The sequence below is a fragment of the Notamacropus eugenii genome, chromosome 6 (assembly GCF_028372415.1).
Source record: "Notamacropus eugenii isolate mMacEug1 chromosome 6, mMacEug1.pri_v2, whole genome shotgun sequence".
Lineage (NCBI taxonomy): Eukaryota > Metazoa > Chordata > Mammalia > Diprotodontia > Macropodidae > Notamacropus > Notamacropus eugenii.
Window position 1 is genome coordinate 65,831,401 of NC_092877.1, and position 19,317 is coordinate 65,850,717.

The following is a 19,317-nucleotide window of genomic DNA, read 5'->3' on the forward strand; positions in this document are numbered from 1 at the left end:
AAATCAACTAGTGCTTCCCTCTCATTTTGCAGATTAAGAAACTGGCCCCAGAAAGAGCAAATGAATGACTTGAGGTGGGGGGCAGAAGAAGAGGGTATGGGATGTAGAGGTAGAAGACCAACACTTAATAATTAATAATAATAATAAATTCTATTCACATAGTGCCTGAAGGTTTAAAAATCATTTTATGTATGTCTCAGCCTTCCCAAAAGTGCTATCCTCAGGTATTGTTACCATCCCCATTTTATAGATAGGGAAATGAAGCCTGAGAGCGGTGAAGAGATTTGCCTAGGGTTACGTAGGTAGTAAGGAAGTGGCTGAGGCAGGATCTGAACCCAAATCTTTCTGATTTTTAGTTCATTGCTTTCTCTCTTATGATTCCTTGCCACTATCCAAAAACTCTTAGAGGTAATGAGACTTTTCAATGACAGTTTACCAAATGAGGTGATAAAAAGTTGCTGTCCTGGTGTCATACATAGGCATCTGGTCTTCTCATGATCACGTGCCCCCTTTCTGATCACAAAACCTCCAAAGGACCATTCTTCAATCTCATGAACAATTGCAAGAAGCTGGAAGGCAGATGAAAAACTGCTCCCTTATCTTGAGTCAGATTGGAGGCTTCCTGGTTTGTTTCACTTTTTATAGAACAACTCTTAGCACCAACCCCAACAGATGGATATAGAGTAAGATAAGACCAGACTATAGCACAATAAAACTAGAGGTAGTATGGGCTCAGGAGACCCTGCATCTAGAATTGGGTCTACCAATAAGCTCTTTTTAAATACATACTTATGTCTTGGGTTGAATATATTCAACGAAGGCAGCCCCTTCCCTCCCTGAAGAGAGTTTACAGGGTAATTTTTTAATCAATAAACATGTAAGTAATGACTATGTACAAAGCACTGTGCTAGGCACTAAGAAATACAACTGTTAATCCACAAGCAAGCACTTATTAGGTATTTACCATTTGCCAGGTGCTATACTGAGCACTGGGGATATACACACAGACAAAAATGAAACAATTCTTGCCCTCAAGGAGCTTATATTCATTTGGGGAAGGTGACATAAATATATAATGTAGAACAGATGCAAATAAATTTATAAAGTAGGTTTGCTAGGGCATGAAATTTATAGTCCAGGCAAAGAGGAAAGACCTACTCATGGATAACTCAATGGAGAAGTACTAAAAGACTGAAAAAGTGCTATATAATTTCACAGAAAAAAGAGATCACTTCTGGTGGGGAGATCAGAGAAGGCTTCATGGTGAATAAGTTCACCTCTCTAGGATTCAGTTTCCTCAACTGTAAAATGATGGGAGGGAGGTACTGGTACCTCTAAAGTCCCTTCCAACTCTAAAGCTATAATCCTATAACCCATGAAAGTATCATCATTCGAGGTTGAGCATAGATATATGGGCAGGAATTAGACCTCAGCAAGCATGGAGGTCATTCCAGGTAAAGGCAGCTGGTTTAAAGAGCAATTTATGTAAATTATATCGTCTCACCCTCCCAAAAGTCCTACCAAACTCCTACCTAGTGTGCTCCTTCCCAAACCATCTTCTATTTAACTACTTTTATTTATCATTTTTATATTTATTCGGAATACATTTGCATTTGTCTTTGTCTTCTCTATCAGAATGTTACTTCTTAGAAGGAGCGATTTTTTTACTATTTGTACTTGTATCCCCAGCATCTAGCTGTGCCAGGGACATAGAATATATCTGATAGATGCTTGTTGATTGGTTGATTAACAATTAAAGCTCTCCAAAATGGGTTGCCTTAGAAGGTTGTGTTACTTGCCTCATTGGAGGACTTCAAACAAATTAGGTATGTTTTAAAGGAAATTCTTTTGTTTTTGGATCTGGCTTGAATTAGGTGGCTGCTGTGGTACCAACAAATTTTGAAATTTGGGGATGGTTTGATGGCCTCTCACCCATCCCACTTGGGACCCATGTCAATTATTCTCTCAACCCTTAACATTACTCATTTTTATGTTCTCCACAAGACCCTCCCAGATTCTAGAAGGGGGACTGAAGAGAAAGAATTGAAGACAAAAGGGAAGATTTTTTTTAAGGAGTAAGCATTTCATCACTGAATCTTGTGTCAGGTAGCAGAAGCCTGGATCCTAGCCTCAACTCTGCCACTAAAATCACTGCTTAGTTTGGCAAGCAGCTTCCCCACTGTGCATCTTACTTTCCTCATTTGCCACAGGAGAGGTTAGACCGGAAGATTTTTAAGCCTCTGTGGACATCAATAAACCAATATAATTAATGTAGAATACTAAAAAAGTTGCTGTCCTAGCTTCATAAACAGGCATCTGATGTTATTGTTCCAAAGCACCTTGGTCTTCTCATGATCATGGGCCCCCTTTCTGAATGAAAAACCTCCAAAGGTCCATTTTTCAATCTCATGACCATTTGCAGGAAGCTGGAAAGCAGATGAAAAATTGTGCATTTATTAAGCACTTGCTGTGTGCTGGATACCACCCAGGCACTAGGGATACAAGTACAAAGAATGAACAATCCCTACTTACAAGGAGTTTACTTACTAAAGAAGGGAAGAAACAAGTCCATATATAGGTTGTGTGTGATTGTGTGTGTGTGTGTGTGTGTGTGTGTGTGTATTCCCACAAAACAACTTTGGTCTCATTGAAATATATTTTTATAAGGAGAAATACAAGTCTCTTCATTTGGGGGTAATTAAAAAATATGTGTGTATGCATATAAGTGGATAGATATTATATGTATACCCATATACATATGGAACAAGTATACAGTTAATGAATACAAACATAAAAAATGGTTAAAATAGCATAATATTAATAGTATTTTGAGAAGGAGAGCACTAAGGATTGTGAATAACTGGAAAGGATTCATGTGGAAGATGGCTCCTAAGGTTTATTTTAAAGAGAGAAAAGTACTCTACGAGACAAAGGTAAAAAGGAAAGGAAGGTATTCCAGGAATAGGGAATGACTAGAATAAAGGTATAGCCATGGATATAAAGTGTTGTGTGTGAAAAACAGAAAAAGCCAGTTTGGTGATTGATAGTGTCACAATCCATACTGCAAAAGATTAATGAGTGAGAAAGTGGAAGTAGAAGCAGCTAGTGTAGACAACTTCTCAAGGAGTTTATTCTCTAATTTGATTGGGTTAGGAAAGCCACCCAAGGAGGGGGAGAGGAGGGGATTCTCTGCTGAAATTCTGATTTTAAGAGATTAATTCTCGAGTCAGCCTAGCATAGTGGAAATAGATTGGACTGGTAGTTATATATAGTCACTACTCTTTCCCCTAACTAGCTTTAGTTGTACCTCAGTTTACTTAGTTATAAGATTAGGAAATTGGATTAGACAGTTTCTGAGGCTTCTTCCACTTCTGACAGTCTGTACTGGATGTTCAAAGATTTCTCTCAGCTCCAAAATTTCACACTGTATAGCCTAAGGCCCTTTCCAGCATTTATACTGTGGTCATTTTTTTCATCATTTTAACTTTGGAATCTGTTTCACCTTGAAATGGGAAGACTTGTATTTCTCTTCATAAAAATGTATTTAAAGAAGACCAAAGCTGTTTTGTGGGATTTTTTTTTTTTTACAGATCTGAAACCAAATTAGTTTGTACAGCTTAGATAAATTCTTTCAGACTCAGTAAAGAAATAAAAGGCCACAGTTAGGTTGACATCATGCCTGCCAGCTTCCATCTCTGAAGGAAACCCATTTGAAAAGTGATAAATTCCCCCTGCATAGAGGGGGTATGATGAAAGTGTCCTCATAAACTTGTCCCAAATGGGGCCAATGCTGATCTGTAAAGGAGATATTTAAAGCCTCAGGCCCTGTTTCCCTCTGTCTCCTCCACAACTTTTTCATACAAATACACACAGATACACATACACACACCACTTTCCATAAACTGCAACTACCATTAAACGAGGGTGCAGTTAGCTTCTACCACAGAACAGTCTAAGAAATGTTGCAGTATTTCAAGAAGCAGCATAGTACAGTGTAGTTTAGTGCTGCCCTGGGAGATTTGGATTTTAGGTGTAAGATCGTTGGTCTTGGAGTCAGAAGATTGAGGTTCAAATCATAGTAAATTAGTTATTAAAGGAGGAAGGCAACAAGTCTATATGTGTATGTATACACATACATATGTGTGTATGTCTGTATGTATGTATATGTATGTATGTATAATTTTTTTCAAAAATACTCATTAGCTATGTGACCTTGGACAAATAACCTTGCATCTCTAAGTCTTGATTTTCCTTACTTATAAAATGGAACTAATACTCGTACGACTTACCTCAGAGGATTGTTTCAAGGAAAGCCCTGTGTAAAGTGTGAAGTGCTCAATATAGATGAGTTATGATTAAGGCTGGCTTTGGAAGTAGCTGACTGTGTGATTCCGGGCAGGTCCCTTCACTTATTAAGCCTCACCACATAATAGGTACTTAATAATTTTCTGCTTGAAAATGAGGGGTTTGAATTAGGTGAATGTAAGGTCTCTTCTAGTTCCAAAACTGTTACTCTAAACATGAATGATGGTTCCCCTGTGCGTCACTATTTTCCAAGGATTAACCTCACCATTTCACTGCAGCCTATCAATGAGAATTGCTTTGGCAAAGAGGATGAGAGAGCCAAAGCTGGGATCAGTAGGATCTGGATTCATCTTCTCACTGATACGCACAGGCTGTTTGACCTTAACAAAATTCTCAATGACCCTGGCAACTCTCTAATGCAGATGCCAGTCTGCTTTGGCACAGAGAATTACTTCATTCAGCATTCCGTATACCAATGAAATTCCAATATTCACAAGCACATATTAAGTACCTACTACATGCAGGCAACAATCAAAAATAAATGACCACTAGGAGCCTATAGAATGTCAAAAAACAAGAGTTAATGAAGATCTGAACTAGTACAGTGGTCACAGAATAGAAGAGAATATGGAAAGAACAGATACTTTAGAGGTAGACCAAATGAAAGATAACTAATGTAGAGTTGTGGGAAGGGGAGTAGTTGAGTGTTGATAAGTGAAGCTTCAGGGTAATTTGCATTGCCCCCGGTAGGGCATGATGGGAACTAAAAGGGATTTTAATCACCCCAAACGTGGGTTGTTATATTTGTCCTTCATTTTTGCAGAGGACCATGACATCAAGATGATGACATGACTTGCAGTTGACTTTGATTTGAGTGAGGGAGGGCTGTGCAAGGTCACCAGCCTCACTTTCTCCAAACATAGGAGAATTTGTGCTGAAGAGAAATAAGGCTGTCTAAAAAGAAAGACTGACCTGAGGACTCTTTCCTGTGCTAGCAGAAACTTTACTAACAAAAGAGCTGAAAATGTGCTGGTTAATCTCAGATGTGTTTCCCCTGGGGCAATTTCATAAAGAACTGATACAGCAAAGGCAGTTCCAGCAGATGGCAGTAGAGAAGCAGCCCAGAAAGCAAGAATGAAAACAGCTCTGTGGGAAAGAAGCAACTGGCCACTTTGGAGAGAGAGCAGACTTAGTCTCCACCCCAGGACTGTTAGTTGTCTAAGAGTGATCTCTCCCTCTCACTGGCAGCATAAGAATCTGTCCAAGATTGAGTCCCTAGAGGGATGAGAAGATTTTCCCTTGTTTATTTTTATGTTTTATTTTAATGCTTTTTCCTTGTATTAATGTATTATTTGGTATAGTCTGGAACTGAGAGACATTGGTGGGGGCTCAGAGCTAGGAATTTAAATAAACATCACCTCAAACTGCATGCAGATTGAAGCATTTTTTTTCTTTATTTTTCTTATTTGTATATATGTGTTTACAACAGGGCTGATATGGAAATATGGTTCACATGATTTCACATGTATAATCAAAATCATACTGCTTGCCTCCTCAAAGAGTAGGGGAAGGGAGAGAGGAAGAGAATTTGAAATTCACAATTTTAAAAAAATGATTATTATAAAAAACTTTTTACATGTAATTGGAAAATATTTCATGAAATAAATAAAAATTTATTTTTAGAAAGAAATAGGCCAAGTAAACTAATTATTTTTACCTGGAGGTCCAGGACAAACCTTTATTCTGGGTTGATTTAAGAACTAGTCAAAGGAAATTAAGATAGAATTGACTTTGCAACTATTCTTGAATTCTTTGGCATAGAGGATTAAACAAATCTGTTGAGTTAGATCAACCAGAGTTATCTGATGAATATGTATGTATCTATGTATGTATATATATATATATATATATATATATACACACACACATATATATGTGTGTGTGCGCATGTATATGTCCACATACATCATATGTGTGTATACAGACTTTTTATAAAATAAAAATAGATTAGTTGGTGAATATGTTTTTTATATATGAGAGTATAAATGGAAAGAGAAAAAAAGAATTGACACATGCTGAAAAAAGACTTATTATCAAAGCAAAATAATAAACTAGGAACCTTCATCCTTGTAGAAAATTTCTGGATACCAGAGAACGTTTAGATGGTTAAAAGTGCCAGTATCTAATGCTAAGCAACAAAAGTTTGCTAATATATTTTGTAAGATGGAGGTTTTTGGATTAAAAATTACCCCCCCCCCAAAAAAAAATAAACTACAGCCCAACCTGGATGTTGTGAACCACACAGAATGGCCTCCAGTACACAAAAAAAGAATGAAGACAGGCTTCTGTCCTCAGGGAGATTGTCCACTGCCTGGAGAAACAAGCTCAGTAGTGACTTAAGACAGAAAATATAAAGTTATAAGCAACTTTAGGGATTATGACAACATTAATATTAGTAGATAACTTTATGTAGTTCGCTACAGTGTGCAAAGCCCTTTCCATATACTGTCCCATTGAAACTAATCCTTCAGCGTTATTTTATACATGAGGAAACAAGCCTAGAGAGAGGAGATGTACTCCAACAGAGCAAATTACTAGCAGAGCAAGGACCAGGTCTCTTGGCTCTTGAGGGGAGGACTTTTTTTCACAACCCTATCTAGTTTACAATTTTAGTTCTCTATCTTAGTTTACTATTCAGTCCTCCAGTACAAAGAATAAACACTTTTTGAAGTGTCTGCAGAAATACTGAGAAGAAAGACATTTCAGAAGCAGGCAATCTTCCATTCAGAGATAAACATCTGAAGAGACAGGGCAATAGTAAGTATAAATGAGAAGTCTCTTTTTCTCTTCAGAATAAAGACTACTAGATTCCCTGGGTCCTGAGTCATAGCAGGGAGTGGGGATGCACATGGCCGCCCCACCCAGCATCGTTAGAATCCCTGGTCTGGCTCTCCAGTCTCAGACAAAGACCCCAAACCAAAGCGGTGTCATAGGTTTCACACAATTGAGAATTTAAAAGGAGGCTGTCTGCCAGTTTTCAAAATCCTTCTCTCCATGTTTTGGTTCCTGAGTTCTAAACAGATGTGGCACAGTTTGACTGGACTGAAGTATCCAGTTGATCACCTAGGCGATGAAATGAGGTGGGGAAAGTTCTAGACATAAATCAATATAAATGATGTTTGGAGACTTTCTGACGGAAGTCAATGGAAGGTCGGAAGACTGTCAGCTGCCGCCTGAGTTATGTGAGCTAGCCTGTTATCACACTTCACCAGGTCAATTATCCTGGAGACCATAGTTTTCAGAGCAGCCAAAGCGCTGATCATGGGTCTAATCCCAAAGGCATTCCTCCTTTCGCCAGGTCCCTGGTCTCTGCTTGGATTAATGCTCTGTCACCCAGCCCTTGCTCCTGGCTCAAAATCACTGGATGAGCACAGTTTACACTCTGTGGTTTCACGTTCACAGAGACCACTAAGTGGATGCACATGATTCCAGCCGGACCAAAGCTACCACTCTGTGGCAAAGGTCATGACAGGACAAAGAAAAATGAGCCCTTGGTGTCAAAACATGAAGCCCTGTCTGTCTTAGGTGACAGAAGAGGTTGTTAAACTGAAAGTGGGGGTTAGTCCCCCCCCAAGAGCACACATATTTCATCACCCATATTTTTTAGCTCTTTCCAAAATCTGCTGAATGGACAATAAAACCTTTTCTTTGTTCATATGAGCATGAACTGATATCAACATGCTGTGTATGTGGTTTGAGGAAAAGAAAAAAAAAACAGAAACCACACCACTCCATTCACCGCAAATAACCCCTTGTTTAAAGAGGCCTAAACGGGAAGCCCTCGCTTATAATATCTCATCACTACAAATTACTCCCTGGGCCAACTCTAACCTCAGCACCATCTAGAGACTTTGAGTTTTTGTTCAAATTTCCTGAAGTCTTCTGTGGTTCTGGGTAGATCTATGAACCAGGGCTTCTTGACATGCATTTCCAAAGCTCCTTTCAGGTCATCCCTTGCCTTGTCATTCCACAACTGAGTGTTTCTTTCACCCTCTTGGCTTGTTGGAGAATTACCCTGATTGTATTTCCCCCAAAGAATACAAGCTTCTTAAGAGCTGGGAGTGTTTCATTGCTGTTTTGGTCTCATATTATCATTTTTCTACTTTAGTCACTTTACCAATACAATTCAGCAATCGTTCTACAATTTATAGTTGCCTGGGTTATATGATTTGACTAGGGTCATACAGCCAGTATATGTCAGGGGAATAACTCGAATCCTGGTCTTTCTGACTTCCACTTCTCCACAGGAGCACAGAATCACCTATTCAGAGCTAGAAGGGAACTGAGAAGTCATCTAGTCTAAGCCCTTAAGAAACTCAGCCCTAGTTAAGTGCCTTGTCCAAGGTGACCTAAGCAATAAGGAGCAGAACTGGGACTTGAACCCAGATCCTTTTAGTCCTACTCCAAATCCATCCCTCTTTCCACTGTACCATACTGCCTCTCTTCATGATGCAGTGGTGTCATTGATCAGAATCCCGGGGTCTTTCTAGGTTGTTTTCCTTTTCATGATGGTGGCCATTTTGCAAACTGTTCACCTGATTCTTCTTATTTCCAACTGCATCCTATCATCCATCCACTCCATACCTCTGTCCTGACCTTCTGAGTCACCTCAAATCACCAAAGTCAACTCAAACCTCAAAAAGCCAAGAAGTGATTTGCCCAAGGTTATACCAGCTGAGTCAGAACTGGAACAGAAGACTTCTACCTAGGATTTCTCCTCCACTATTGTCTACATTGATCTTTCTTCTACACTATCTGTCTTTGGGTGCTCTCTTAATTTTCCAGGCTCTTCTGCTATGGTTCACCATACAAGCATCCACATAAGCACCTGGACCCTTCTCTCACTCATCAGAGTTTCCCTGTCAAGATTTTTCCAGGCTATTGAGAATCAAATCAAGTAAAAAAAAAATCAATCAGGAAAGTATAATAGAAAGAGCTAAGATTTAGAGACAGTTTTCAGTCATTTTTCAGTCATGTCCAACTCTCCATGACACCATTTTGGGATTTTCTTGGCAAAAATATGGGAGAGGTTTGCTATTTCCTTCTTCAGTCCATTGTACAGATGAGGAAACTGAAGCAAACAGGGTTGAGACTTCCCTAGGATCATACAACTAGTAAGTGTGTGAGGTCTGATTTGAACTCAGGTCTTCCTGACTCCAGGACCAGCACTCTGTCACTGTACCACCTAGATGCCCTTTGTAGTCATAGTACATAGATTCAAATTCCAGATCTATTAGTTATAAGCTATCTGACCCTATGTAATATAGTTCATTTGACCCTCAGTTTCCAGATCCAGAAAATGACTAGATAACTTCTAAGGTCCTCTATAACTCAAATCCTATGATCCCACTCTAAATTCATTTAAGACAAGAGGATAGTGGTTAATAATTAATTCACATCATTATACTTAGATCATATTATATTTTAATAAACACCTTTCAGTGCCTTGACCCAGAAGAGTAACACAGGACATTTAGATACTCATGGAGGAGATATTTTGAGACAGTAGGTAGCCTTTCAGAACCCCTAATGTCACTCTATGTAGATGGCCAGTTTCTTTACCTCCACAGAAGTTCTCATACCTACATTTAACCCTTCACTTACTAGTATATCACCCAACTATGTCCTAGCCAGCAAAAATGCTGATACTTGAGCCTACATTTCCTGACTCTCCCACAGTTAGACCCAGTGAGTTAAACATTTCATCAGTCTACTAAAGAAAGAATTCTAAGTTTCTTCTTTAAGGAATAACAATGACAAAACAACACTCTAGACTGGTTCTATTTCAGATTGGCAATCTAGAGTCAGTGTCTTGGTCTCCAAGTCAGGGGATATGGGGAATATTGATTTAGTCAGCCTGGATAAAAACAAAAGCCAAAAGCACTTGGAAGTTTCTTTATACATAAGGGCCTTTTATAAATCACAGCTTAAAGGTTAATGGCTTTACCAATGAAGAATGCTTTCCCAACTCTGACTTACACTGGTGGGCCTGGTTCTCAGAGAACTTTTGACTGCTTCTCCTGTCAATGTTCTTGCAGTGGGCAACCCTGAAGGGCTAACGTGCTAACAGTATTGCTCATAAGTTCCCATGCAGGCCCCCGATATCAATTTTATATATATGTGTGTGTATGTATAAAATTATACACATGTGTGTGTATAAAATAATACACGTGTGTGTCTGTATATATGTATATATATATATATATATATATATATATATATATATATATATATATATATATGCATGTATATAAATTTGTGGGCCAAATTCTATCACTTCTACCTTCATAACATCACTTACATACATCCCCTTCTTTTCGCTCCTATAGCCAATGCCCTAGTATAAGCCCCTCTTTCCCAGACTGCTACAGCAGACTTCTCATTGTTCCCTCTGCTTCATGTCTCCCTACTCCAATCCATCTTACAGTGAGCTGCCAAAGTGATCTTCCTAAAGTGCAAGTCTGACTATGTAACCCTCATAATCAATAAATTTCAATGAGTCCATAACACCTCTAGGCTTGGTGGTGTTTATGGGGTTTGAAAAGCCATAAGGTTTCAGGGTACAACAGAACAGGTAGGCTGTATATCAATAGGCCCAGGACACTATAGATAATAGTAAAGTGGGGAAGAAGGTCAGACACCATTCTCCACCTTCCCATTTCTCCCCTCATTCACAGCAGTGCCTCAAGCATCTCTCTCTTTCCCTCTCTCTCTCTCTCTCTGTCTCTCTGTCTCTATCTCTGTCTCTCTCTCTCTCTCTGTCTCTCTCTCTCCCTCCCTCCCTCACTCACTCCCTCCCTTCACCGAAATCAAGTCAATCACATAACAAAGAGCTGACAGAGTCTGCCAAAGGGCAAGGTGTCAGGAGTGGGAACTTAAGATAGCACCAAGTACGGAGTTAGTACCCTTGTCTGAAGCTTGGTTTGGGTTTCCTTAGGCACAAAATTTCTTACTTACTGCTCTAATTTCTACCAGTCTCTCCATCCACCTATCTTCACCTCAACAAGTCAATAAGCATTTATTAAGCACTTAATACACGTCAGGCACTACATAAGCTCCTTGAGAGTAGGGATTTATCATTTTATATGTTTGTATCTCCCGAACCTAGCACCATGTCTGACACACAGTTGGCCCTTAATAAATTCTCTGTGATTTATTCCTTAGACCTTGCAAAGTACTGAACTGTAATGTAACATGCACTTGAACAGACAAATCAGTATAATGGAAACACTAATTAGACCTACACTTCTCAATGCATGTGATCAAATTTTATTAATCAAAGCATGCAAACAATACCCTCTAAAAACAAGCTACCATACTGATGTTTTAGAGCTAGACTTATTTCTTCTCTAACTCAACAAGGTTCCCTCTCTGCCCAACTGAGACTGCATATGTCATAGAACCAACAGACTTGCTCAAGTCTCCAGTTTGGGGAATGCTGTGATGTAGAAACAGGTCTCAGGTGGGTGTTTTAGTTATAGGTATCCCTAGGCTGTTCATCATATAATTTGATGGTATTTTAAAATTACTGACAAGATTGTTGATAACATTTTTTCATTCTGGCCTATCTTATCAGAAAATCCATATATAATATGTTTAGCAGATGTTTAAGAATACACCCACATTGCTTACTATATCATACCACATAAGCACTTATTTATTTAAAAACAACTTACTCAAAACATCACAAAGTCAGTTCAACTGGTTTTCACTAATGTCTGACTTCATGACCCCATTTGGGGTTTTCTTGGCAGAGGTTCTGGAGTGGTTTGCCATTTCCTTCTCCAGCTCATTTTACAGATGAGAAAACTGAGGCAAGGAGGGTTAACTGACTTGCCCAGGGTCACAGGGCTAGTAAGTGTCTGAGGTCAGATTTGAACTCAGAAAGATGAGTCTTCCTGACTCCAGACTCAGCACTCTTATCTATTGAACCACTTAGCTGACCCTCAGTTTCAAAAAAGATGCTTAAAACACTATGGAATTAGTCATGTTAGGTTGACAAATTATCTTAAGATAATAAAACTTATTCTCACTTATCAATTCTACTAAATTGATAAACTATCTTTTTAAGCTAATAACACTTGTTCTGATTACATCATCGGTTATTCTAAAATGTCAAACTCTCTTATGAAGGTAACAACTTATTCTCACTACATGATCAGTTATAATAAATTGACCATTTCTACAATCTTAGTATGGTATTAAAATGTATTATCACTGCATCTACAAACAGGATCATAGATGTGTAGATGGAAGACACTTTCAGATGCCATCTAGATCAAGCTGCACATTTTACAAATGAGGAAAGTGAGACCCAGAGAGTTTCAAGTGTCATGCCAGTAATCATCATTGGAAGTGGAATTTGAACCCAAGTTCTTTCCACTGTTCTGAAGCTGAATTATATGAAGCTGAATTGACCCTCTAAGCCCTTTGTTGCTGTCATGTTCCTGTTTCTGCAGTTGATCAAAATCCTCACCACCAGGACGGAACCCATTAGCACACTCAAGAATTTCACTTATCAATGCCACCCATATTCAGGATGATCTGCAGGCTTCCAGAAAGGAAAAAGATTGGGGACCCCTTAGGCACAGCCCAAATGCAGTCCTTTCTTCACTCCACGTATACAATACCCATTGGCATCAGCATGGTCTACCCCCACAGATCAAAGCCAGCACCCAGTACGAAACCTCGCCTGAAACATTTGTGGTCAAGGAATCGAATTTCATAAAAGTATTAAATTTATGTCTTTTTTCTCCCCTAAGAGCGTCACAGGAGGGGCCTTGGCGGTTGTGGCTCCTTCATCTTGAAATAGATACAAAGTAATTTCCTCCTTTTTCTGGTTGTCAGCCTGGCTCCCATTTGTTCCCCCCAGGAGCTGGCAGAATTTCAATGACTCTAAAATTAATTCGGAGAGCAGAGAGTTTGCAAAGTGCCTTAGAATTTTCAAGGCTTTGCTGTGGTCTCAAGGTCAGGGTGTGGGATGAAAGGTCAGGAGACCAGAGGTGAGCTCCTAGTTCCCAGTTCTACACCCAGTCAGGGGTCTGTCTAGAGAAAAGAAAAGATGCTTACTGGACAATTATCCTAAACAGCAGCAGATAACTAAAATAAAATGAATGGATTATATTCATTATAAGCAGGGCTGGGAGAAAAAGAAAGAAAAAAATTAACAGGGTTGACCTTATGCATAGACAAAGGGAATAGTTCCCTTTACAGAATGATTTCAGACATTTAAGGAAGACATTCTACACACAAGTTCCTAGGCATGCACTCACCACCTTCTCCCAAAATCCTTTCCCATTTACACTATGCTTGGTCTTAGTTGTGTGATTTTTTTTACAATCCTATCACTTCATCTCTTAGTTTCCTGAACTAAATAACCTCTCTTTCCATTTTAAGCTCCATGATTCTGTTGCTCAGGCTGTAGCCTCAGCAATTCTTGTCACTCACTGGCTAACTAAGTAAGTTTGGACAATTCAATTCAACACTCAATTTAGCTATACAGAGAACCAGTCATGGAAGTCTACTGCTCAAAATCTGTCGGTATTTATTAAGCACCTCCCATATCTAAACACTGTGCTGGGCATTGGGGTTATAAATGCAAAGAAGGAAACAGTACTTACTCACAAAGAGCTTCACTGTAATGACAGGAGATAGCAAATACATACCAAAATGTATACAGAATAAGTAAAACGTGAATAAATGTAATTATATACAAAATCATTAAATACAAGGAAATTTGGGAGGGAAAATCAGAAAAGGTTTTATGCAGAAGATGATACCTGAGGTATCCTAAAGAAAAAGAGGGATTCCCTGAGGTGGTGGTAAGGAAGGGCAAATTCCAGGAATGAAGGATGGTCAATGACAAAGACAAAGAGAAGGAAGATGGAGTCTTATGTGTGAGGAGAAGAGAGTAGACCAATTTGATTGTGTTACAGAGTTTAGAAGAGTGAGTGATGTCTAATGAGTCTGGAAAGATAAATTGGGGCCAGGTTGTTTATATTTTACAGTAGAGGCAATGGGGAGCCATTGGAATTAACCAAGTCATGGAATCACACATTCAGGTTTGAGCTTAATGAAAATTACTTTGGCAGCAAAGTGTTGGATGAATCTAAGTAGAGAGAGAAGAGGCTCCAACAAGTTAGGAGGTTGTTGCAATAATGTAGATAAGAGGTCATGAGGGGGTTGAATAAGTTCAAACTCACCCATTTGATATTCAGAGCTATCCACAATTTAACATCACCCTCCCTCTCCAACCTTATCTCATTATTCTCCTCCATTTCCTCCACACACAAGTGAAACTGGATTACCCTCTCCCCTAAACAAGCCCTGAAATTGGACAACTCCATTGTTGTCTGTGTCTAAATTACCCTATGTCTCCCTCAAACCATTGAATTCTTTCCCAATTTTTAAAGCCCAATTCAAATATCTCCTATTCCAGGAAGTTGTCTTCCTTCTCTGATCTCATATATAGCTTTTTTCTCTCTGATAGAATTTTCATGTAATATTGTATGTGATACTTAACTGTGCTTATCTATTTCCTTCTCCTAGACAGATAACTACATGAAGGCAGGTACTGTCTAATGTAAATAAGTGACTAGAAGAATTCTCTGCACAAATATGCAGAGGTTAGATCCAGATTATGAGGGACTTTAAATGACAAAGAAATTTGTCTTTTTATCCTATCACCAAAATCTTCTTGGGTATGAGACTGATAGTCCGATCTGTGCTTTAGATATCATTTTGGTGGTTGTATGAGGATTGGAAAGGGAGAGACTGAAATAAGACCAATCAGGAGGACACTGGAATAGTCCAGGGAAGAAGGGATGAGGGTGCAAATAAAGGTGCTGGCCATGTGAGTGGAGAGCAGTCAGAGATAGAATGGGTGAGACTTAGGTACTGATTGGATATATGGGCTGCAGTGAGTATACTTCATACAGATTTGTGTACCAAGTAAATCCACTCGGTTCAGCTGAAGTATAAACTAGCCAGCCAAATGAAGGAGGAGATGGAAAGGTGTATGATTTCATTTTTGTATATTTTCCTACATTTAAGGAACAAATATTTATTCAAGAACCTATGACATACGAAATGTGGGTGCCATCTTAGCCACCACCCTTTAGCTGTTGTGGAAGTCAGGGCAATATATTAGCAAGCACCTATTATTTTGGGATTTCACCCAAAGTGTGAGCAAAATACTTCTATCACATCCATAAACCCTCCTTTCTACATGTATACATCCCTCTTGCCTGTCAAAGTCCAATTCCTTTAGGTGCCACCTCCTCCACAAAGAATTCCTTAATATCCCCAAAAGAAAGTGATTTCTCTCCTCTAATTTCCAAATTTTTTTCAAAACAATTTTTTTGCCTCCTGTTTGTCTCATTGCTCCACTTCAGCCTCCTTTACTGGTGGGTCATCCATATCATACCTTATGTTCCCCTAGATTCTGTCCTAGTCCCTCTTCTTTTCTCCCTCTATATAAACTGGTAAACTCATCAGCTCCCAAAGATTTCATTTTCATCTCTGTGCTTGTGACTTACAGAGCTATATATCCAGTCCCAGTCTATGCCATGAACTTTAGCCCCATATCATCAATTGCCTACCTACATTTTCAAACCAGATGCCCTGAAGACATTTGAACTAAATTCATTATCTTTCCCCCAAAATCTCACCTCTTCCAAACTTCCCTTTTCTGCCAAAGGCACCATCATCCTCTCAGTGTATCAGTTTTATAATCTTGATATTATTCTGGAATTCTCACTATCTCTCACCCTGTATTAGTTGCTAAACCTTGTCATTTCTACTTTCATAAAAACTCTTGCATACAACTCCTTACCTTCATTAACATAGCTATCATAGCCTCTTAATTGGTCTCACTGCCCCAAGTCTCTCCCTACTCCAGTTCATCCTGTACATTGCTGCCAAAATAATTTTCCTTAAGTTCAAATGTGACCATGTGACTTCAATACTCAGTCAACTCCAATAGCTCCGTATTTCTAGGGAGGGAGGAAGATATGAGGATTATGGCCAGAGATGAGTGATTTGGAATGGTGGCAAGGAAGATATGTGGAAGTTTTTCTGATCAAGATAAAATAAAAAAAACTTACCTATCAGTGCCCAGAATAATTCCCAGGGGCATAGTCCAGGGTTCCTGTGGGATGAGAATGGTTGGAGAGCAGGCAGAGTGATTTAGAAATGATAGAACATACATGGGGCAAATATGGCTAGGGAACACATAGAGAGGAAGACATCTGTGGGGAAGAGGCCATGAGGATAAGGAATACCCCCAGTCAGGGATACACCTAGAACAGTATCTCAGCTGGACACCCACCTGATTTTGATACATTTGCTTACTCCTTCCCCCATCAGGGTCACTGATATTACCTGCTGGCTTGTTGAAATCAGGTAGGGGAGAAGGGGCTGTTGTGTTGTCATGTGGTCATATCTGTTACTGGACTATTTGCTCTGTTGTGCTGTGATTTCTGCTCCACTATGGTACTATCAACCACTAGCATCTCTTCTGGGATGCTTCCTCTGGACCATCTGCCATTTCCAGCTGATCTTCAACTGAAATGCAGCTGTTGTATGGCTCCACCTCCACAGGAAGCAATCTTGACTCAGTCATTGTCCCAGGGACCATTTCAGCTCTATTTTGGAGTCAGACCCTACACCTAGCCAGTTAGTGATAAGATGCCCTCAGGTGTTGGTAAAAATATGACTTTCTGTTTTTACCTCTGCTCCTACCTCACAGGGTTATCATGAGGATCAAATGAGATAATGTTTATAAGTGCAAGTTGATATATAAACACCTTCTTCATCATTACCTTGATGGTACCCAACCCAAAATATTAATGACCAAGTGCAGTCTCCATTGATGGAAAACTAAAATGATGCAACATTCATCAATTTGGGGGTCATTTTGGAAAAGCACAGGGTGAACTTTGTTTAAGCGAATTTGTTGGGATGGGGTTAGGTGTGGGGGTAAGTGAAGGACCATTTGTTTTCTTCTGCTGCATTCGCTATAAGGAGCTTATCAAACACATGTTTACAAATTGGGAAGCTTCTCTGTTTTTAGCAGATTAACAATATAATATTAGCTAAGTATAACAGGCAAGCCATTTGCCCAAAATGTTAGTTTACACTTGACTCTTTTTCTTCGACAGTAGGCAGATAAAGCAAGTCATCAGATTGATGAGGAGAATGGCAGATGGCCCCCAGAGTTTCCATTAAGCAGTTAAACATACTGGGCTTTGACATATATTGGAGTCAAGCCAGAAATCACACTTCATCTTTCCCTAGGTGATCATCCAATGCCTCACCAAAGTCCTGTAAGATGAGTCAACTCTTGCTTATTCTCCAAATCCAAATAATACCAAGTAGGACTTCTTTTGTGTTTTGTTATACCAGCAATCAGTAGTTGGATCCCTAATCCCAGCAGGTCCATTCTGGCTTCCTTCAGAGGCAATGATGTATAGGGTATAACACGGAGTCAGGTTCTTCTGGGTTCATGTTCTACCTTAGACACTCACTGGGTGACCCTGGGTGAATCACAGCCTCTCTCAGCTTTTGTTTTCTCATCTTCAAATGAAAGATAGCAAAAATTTATAGTACTTCAGTGAAGATCAAATGAAATAACACACCTAAGATACTTAGTAAATTTTAGAACACTATGTAAAGGTCAACTCTTATTATGGAAGCAAGAGGATGCATGGTCAGCATGTACCTGCTTGTTACTGAGAGGAAGCTACACAAATAGGTATAATTTTCGGTTGCTAGAACTGGAAAGTACCTCAGATCATCTCTCTAATCCCTTCTTTTTACAGAGGAGGAAGCTGAAGTCCAAAGGAAGTGACTTGTCCAACCAAGGTCATATAAGTAACCATTGGCTGAGCAGGTTACCCATCCTCCAAATCTGCTGTTCTACTCACATACCTTACCCCTTTCCCTGTGTTCACCTGGGCTTCACATGTACCTTATTGTTCTTATACCTCTGACTGTATCTGCTGATACCTGCTCTGTACCTGATTGATTTTCCAGTTCTTTCAAGTTTGTTCGTAGGAGACCCACCTTTGCCTCTCTTGATAGAACCATGGGCTATGTGAGGTCACAGGGACATTCTTTCTTTATCCTTATCCCTCCTTGTCCAGCCCTGGTACTGTGCCCATAAACATTCTCTGACTCTCCTACATGTTGAAATTTTGAAATTTCCTTGCCTCACAGAGACCACCATGCCCATACCTCCATCTAAGTCAATTTCCACTGATTTTTCTACTGCTTCTTGAGATCCTTGAATCTGGAAGCTGGTAAGAAAAAAACAAACAAATCCATTTGCTTTCTTGTGATATCTAGGGGAGAAATGTTGGAAAATGAACATAGAAAGTTGAGAACTCAGTTCCTATCTATTTCCATGGAAATGGTATCCTGGATCCCTTATCTTATTTCTAGATATTTCAGCTCCCAAAGCAGGGCATAATCCTTGAGCCCCAGTTTTGCCATCTGTGAAATGGGGATAATATTTATACCACCTACCTTAAAGGGATGTTGAGTTCTCCATTTTATACTCTGAATGAGTTGACTAAGATACAAAAGGGCTAAGCAATTTGCCTAGGGTCACACAGTCAGTATACATCAGAGACAGAATGTGTCAGTTCAGGTACCAATTCTCCCTACTACCACACACTATACCATCAAGCTTTGAGAACAGGCATGAAAAATAAAGCACAACTCATGATTTTGTTGACTGCCCTTCTGTTGCTGCATCCATTAGCTAGAGTCCAATCTTAAGTCAAAACATAACAATGTGTGCATCAATTTTACATCCTGCATACATTCTAAAAGTACTGCTCTGTCACTTTCTCATGACTTATGATGCTTTGTATGCTCACACATTAACTGAAGTGCTTAACAGACCGATTAAACGACATTAATCATTCTAATCCCTAATGGAGATAACAG